At 43.5% G+C, this 6041-nt stretch overlaps 1 pseudogene; it reads left to right on the top strand.

Moving 5' to 3' along the window:
- LOC105504660 overlaps nucleotides 1-6041 on the top strand; it is a 32966-nt pseudogene that overhangs the window by 22895 nt on the left and 4030 nt on the right.

Raw genomic sequence — 6041 nt, 5'->3', positions numbered from 1 at the left:
TTAGCCAGGATGGTCTCGATCTCCTGACCTCGTGATCCGCCCGTCTCGGCCTCCCAAAGTGCTGGGATTACAGGCATGAGCCACCGTGCCTGGCCAACATCCACATTTTTTTCGAAGGGTGGAGGCCACTCTTTCATAGAATGTTCCTCAACTGGGGTTTGTCTTGTCTCTCCTCATGATTAGATTCAGGTTATGCATTTTTTTTTTTTAGAAATTTATGTACATAAATTCCTCATTATTTCTCAGTTCACATCAGGATATTGATTTTGCATCCTTCTCAGTTCACATTGGGAAACTCATAATGTGGCAAACTCATAATGTGACAAGGACAAACGCAGTTCGTCCTTTTTAAAAAAAACTTTCATTAGAGAGATAGTGTTTCACTCTGTTGCCTAGGCAAGAGTGCAATGGTATGATCTAAGCTCACCGCAGCCTTGAACTTCTGGGCTTAAGCGAACCTCCTGCCTTAGCCTCCCAAGTAGCTCGGACTACAGGTGCGCACTACCATACCTGGCAATTTCTTTTTTTGGTTTATTTTTTGTAGAGATGAGGTCTCGGCATGTTGCCCAGGCTGGTCTTGAACTCCTCGGCTCAAGCAATCCTCCTGCCTCAGCCTCTCAAAGCATTAAGATTACAGACATGAACTACCGCACCCAGCCAGTTTGTGGTATTGATGGTGATATTGATTTTGATCATTTGTTTAAGGTAGTGTAGGCCAGGCTCTTCCATTGTTACTATTTGTTTCCATTGAAATTAATACCTCATCTATGGGGGAAATACCTTAAGACTATGTAAATATAGCCTGTTCCTCTTCTGAATTTCATCCAGTCATTTTGGTATCCATTGATTCTTGCCTGAATTAATACTATGATGGTTGCAAAATGGTGATTTTTCTTTTTCTTTTCTTTTCTTTTCTTTTTTTGAGATAGGGTCTTGCTCTGTCGCCAGGCTGGAGTGCAGTGGTGCCATCTCGGTTCACTACAACCTCCGATTCTCTGGTTCAAATGATTCTCCTGCCTCAGCCTCCCAATTAGCTGGGATTACAGGCACACACCACCACGACCAGCTAATTTTTGTATTTTTAGTAGAGACAGGGTGTCACCATGTTGGCCAGGATGGTCTTGATCGCCTGACCTTGTGATCTGCCCGCCTCAGCCTCCCAAAGTGCTGGATTATAGGCATGAGCCATTTTTCTAAGTCTACTATTTCTTCTACATTGCTAGTTGACATTCTATCAAACTTTTATTTTTAATTTATTTACTTTGAAACAGGGTCTTGTTCTGTCCCCCAGGCTGGAGTGCAGGGGTGTGATCGTCACAGCTCCCTGAAGCCCTGGCCTCCCGAACTCAAGCCATCCTCCCAACGTCAGCCTCCTGAGTAGCTGGGACAACAGGCAAATGCCACCAATCCAGCTAATTTATGTATTTATTTTTATTTTGGAGAGATGGGGGTCTCGCTATACTGCCCAGGCTGGTCTTGAACTTTTGAGTTCAAGCAATCCTCCCACCTGGGCCTCCCAAAATGCTGGGATCAGAGGCATGAGCCATTGTGCCTAACCTCAAACTTTTATTTATTTATTATTATTATCATTATTATTATTTTTTGAGACGGAGCCTCGCTCTGTCGCCCAGGCTGGAATGCGGTGGCCGGATCTCGGCTCACTGCAAACTCCGCCTCCCGGGTTTATGCCATCCTCCTGCCTCAGCCTCCCGAGTAGCTGGGACGACAGGCGCCGGCCACCTCGCCCGGCTGGGTTTTTTTTGTATTTTTTAGTAAAGACGGGGTTTCACCATGTTAGCCAGGATGGTCTCGATCTCCTGATCTCGTGATCCGCCCGCCTCGGCCTCCCAAAGTGCTGGGATTACAGGCTTGAACCACCGTGCCCGGCCACAAACTTTTATTTTTAATTTTACCTCTTATGTCTATTATGAATAAGATAGGCTTCACCAAGTGTTGATTGCCTATTTTGTGTGGGACCCTACGAAGCATCAGGAGGAGCACAAAGATAAGATCATTTGTTCCCTACAGGGCCACTTGACTTGTTGGGGGCAACAGGCATAAGGCAGATGGTGAGAAGTGCTTTACTGGGGATACAAAGGGAAAGAGAAGAAACCAACAGAGAGGATAATTATTTCTGGGGGAGCTGGTGTGACCCTGGGAGAAAGGTAGGCTTACAGCCGGGCCTTGTGGTATATATGGTCTCACTCTGTCTCCCAGGTTGGAATGCAGTGGTAGGACTTCGGTTCACTGCAGCCTCTGCCTCCCGGGCTCAAGCAATTCTCCTTCAGCCTCCGGAGTAGCTGGGACCAAAGGTGCATGCCACCACACGCCTAGCTAATTTTTGTACTTTCAGTAGAGACGGGGTTTTGCCAAGTTTGCCAGGTTGGTCTTAAACCCCTGGCCTCAAGTGATCCACCCGCCTCGGCCTCCCAAAGTGCTGGAATTATGGGCGTGAGTCACCATGCCCAGCCTGAGACTGGGTAATTGATAAAGGAAAAAGGTTTAATGGACTCAAAATTCCACATGGCTGGGGAGGCCTCACAGTCATGGCAGAAGATTAAGGAGGAGCAAAGGGACTTATTACATGGTTGGCGGGCAAGAGAGAACTCGTGAGGGGGAGCTCCCCTTTATAAAACCATCAGACCTCATGAGACTTATTCACTATTACAAAAACAGCATGGGAAAGACCCGTTCCCATGATTCAATTATCTCCTACCAGGTTTCTCCCACAACACGTGGAAATTATGGGAGCTACAATTCAAGATGAGATTAAGGTGGAGACACAGCCAAATCATATCAATGACATATGTACTCAAAGAAAGGCATTAGAGTTGGAGGAAACCCGAGGGGCTTTTGGGAAATTACAAATAATCCATATGGTTAGAGCCTAAGGTTCATGGGAGAAGAGCACGGGAGGGATAGTGAGATACAAAGTTGGGAAGATAGGCTGGGGTCAACACAAGGTCCCAGGCTAAGGAGTTTGAACTTCCTTCCTCACCGAGGAAAGCAATGAAATGTATCTGAGAAGTGAGGTTACCTATCAGGTGATGCTTACAGTGCTTAGGGCAGGGACTATATCTTATTCATCTTTGTATTTCTAAGACCTGCAACAGTGCTCTGCACAGAACACTGCTGAACACAGAGTGTTCAAAAAATATTTGCAGGTACCAATCTGCAGAATAATTTAGAATAAAGACTGGCGTATGTGTATGTTTTATGTGTGAGTTGTGGTCACGACAGTGGGGAGCTAGGGGGTGGGTCCTTAGGAATTCAGCTGTCTACTGAATTTTTAATAGAAAATGTTTTGTTTTTGAAACAAGGCCTTACTCTGTTGCCCAGGCTGGAATGCAGTGGCATAATCATGGCTCACTGTAACCTCAAACTCCTGAGTTCAAACAATCCTCTTGCCTCAGCTTCCCAAGTAGCTGGGACTACAGGTGTGTGCCACCACACCTGGCTAGTTTCTTCTTTTTACTCGTTGCAGAGACTGGGGTCTTGCTATGTTGCCCAGGCTGGTCTTGAACTCCTGGCTTTAAGCAATCCTCCCACTTCAGCCTTTCAAAGCATTGGGATCAGGTGTGAGCCATCTTGCTGTGCCTCTAGAATATGTTTTAAATATCATGTTCGTAGACAAACACCCCCACCCTCCCTCCACTTTAATTTCTGAAAATCTCAGTAACCAAATTTGGGTATAACTTTTGAACAACTTTATGTTCCAGAAAAGAGAACAAGGCTCTTAGAGAAGCAATAGTATGAGCTGGGCATGGTGGCTCAAGCCTGTAATCTCAGAACTTTGAGAGGCTGAGGCAGGAGGATTGCTTGAGTGCAGAAGCTCGAGACCATCCTGGGCCACATGGAGAAACCCCATTTCTACAAAAAATTAAAAAATTTAGTTTGACATGGTGGGGCCTGTGGCCCCACCTACTGGAGAAGCTGAGGTGGGAAGATCACTTGAACCCAGGAGGTTGGAGCTGCAGTAAAAGCCATGTTTGCATCACTGCACTCCAGCCTAAGCAACAGAGCAAGACCCTGTCTCAAAAAAAAAAAAAAAAAAAGAGACAAAGAGAAAGATAACATCCCATTTGAAACTATTTCATGCCAAATCTTCTATGTGAGTATTTTAGAATTTAAAAAACCAAACACAAACACCTCTTTAAAGATGCATATAAACTTCGCCTGGTTTTAAGAGTATGCATTTTGTCAAAATCGTGTGAACAGCCTATTTTATTTAATATGAGAAAACAGAGCAACAAAGTAAAATGAGATACCCAAAATAACAGAGTATAAATAATTGTAGAGGAAGTCTTGCTGATCACTTAGGAAATGAATTAAAGCATATTTACATTTCAGACATTCCCTATATTATCCCTTTTGAACTTCAGACTCCCCTTTGTAATCTCTCTTCAGCTTCTTCATTCTGCAGTGAAATTCCTGAAAACCTAGCAGCTTGGTTAAGAAAGCTTACATGTTTTCCCAGTACAGAGTATTGGCAAGTTGTAGCTACACTTTACTGGCTTCAAATGGAAAATCATTTGATCATCACCTACTATAGTTCCAATTACCTCTTAGCTGTAGGAAGGTAATATTTATGTTTTCATTTAAAATATTTATTCTGATTACAAATGGAATACATAGCAATTGTAGAAAATCTAGAAAATACTGAAAAGTATCCAGAAGTGAATAACGACCCATAATTTTTTTTTTTTTTTTTTTTTAGATGGAGTCTTGCTCTATCGCCCAGGATGGAGTACAGTAGCGCAATCTCGGCTCACTGCAACCTCTGCCTCCCGGGTTCAAGTGATTCTCCTGTCTCAGTCTCCTGAATAGCTGGGATTACAGGCGCACATCACCATGCCCGGCTAATTTTTGTATTTTCAGTAGGGATGGGTTTTCCCCATGTTGGCCAGGCTGGTTTTGAACTCTTGACCTCAGGTGATCCACCCATGTTGGCCTCCCTTTGGGATTATAGGCGTGAGCCACCGTGCCCAGCAGTGACCTACAATTTAACCATCCAATGAACGCCACCAAAACACATCCATGTTTGGTATTTTCTTTTCATCTTTGTGGGTACATATTGATAAAACTCCTTTCTTTCACTACACATAGCATGAATGTTTTCCTGTGTCACTAAATATTCCTTAATAATATGAATTTTCCCCCTTTTTTTCCAACTACTCAACTTTTTGGTGGCATAACAGTAGCCATGGTATGGATGTATTGCTTAACTACTCCCCTATTGTTGGACACCTAACCTAGGTTATTTCCAATTTTATTTTTATTTGAATTAATTATTATTATTTGAGACAGGGTCTTGCTCTGTCACCCAGGCTGGAGTGCAGTGGTGTGATCATAGCTCACAGTAACCTTGAACTTCTGGGCTCAAGTAATCCTCCTACCTCAGCCTTAACCTTCCAAGTAGCTGGGACTACCTGCATACATCACCATGCCTGATTCATTTTAAACATTTTTGTAGAGATAGGGGTCTCACTATGTTGCTCAAGCTGGTCTCCAGCTCCTGGCCTCAAGCAATCCTCCCACCTTAGCCTCCCAAAGGGCTGGGATTATAGCTGTGAGCCACCATGCCTGGCCCAATTTTATATATAAAGATATATGTGTGTGTATATATATACCTGTATGTGTGTATGGCGGGCCAGGCATGTATATATATACACACATACAGATATATATATACACACACACATATACACCTTTCCTAGAAGAGGAATTATCTATCATTTTCAAAGTTATTTACATTTTAGCCTTTTTCATACTTATTGTCAAATTGCCCTTCTCCAAAGTTGTAAAGTTTACACAAGAAGAACTCGCATTGCTCTTAGGCACAACTTTTACGCACTTCATCTATAAATCAACATCTAGAAGAGTATTTCTGTGTGACCCATGCACACACAGTTCATTTGAGCATTCACAGGGTGTTCCCCACAGCCTGGTACCATTACAGCTTTTGTCATCACATGAACAGCAATTGGCTCAAAACACTGCCCATTGTGATGCTGATGATGAGACCTCCCTAATGTTCTAAA

The sequence above is a fragment of the Colobus angolensis genome, unplaced genomic scaffold (genome assembly GCF_000951035.1).
Source record: "Colobus angolensis palliatus isolate OR3802 unplaced genomic scaffold, Cang.pa_1.0 Scaffold94, whole genome shotgun sequence".
Taxonomy (NCBI): Eukaryota; Metazoa; Chordata; class Mammalia; order Primates; family Cercopithecidae; genus Colobus; species Colobus angolensis.
Note: the sequence above shows the minus strand (reverse complement) of the source record. Positions and strands in the feature narration are given on the sequence as shown.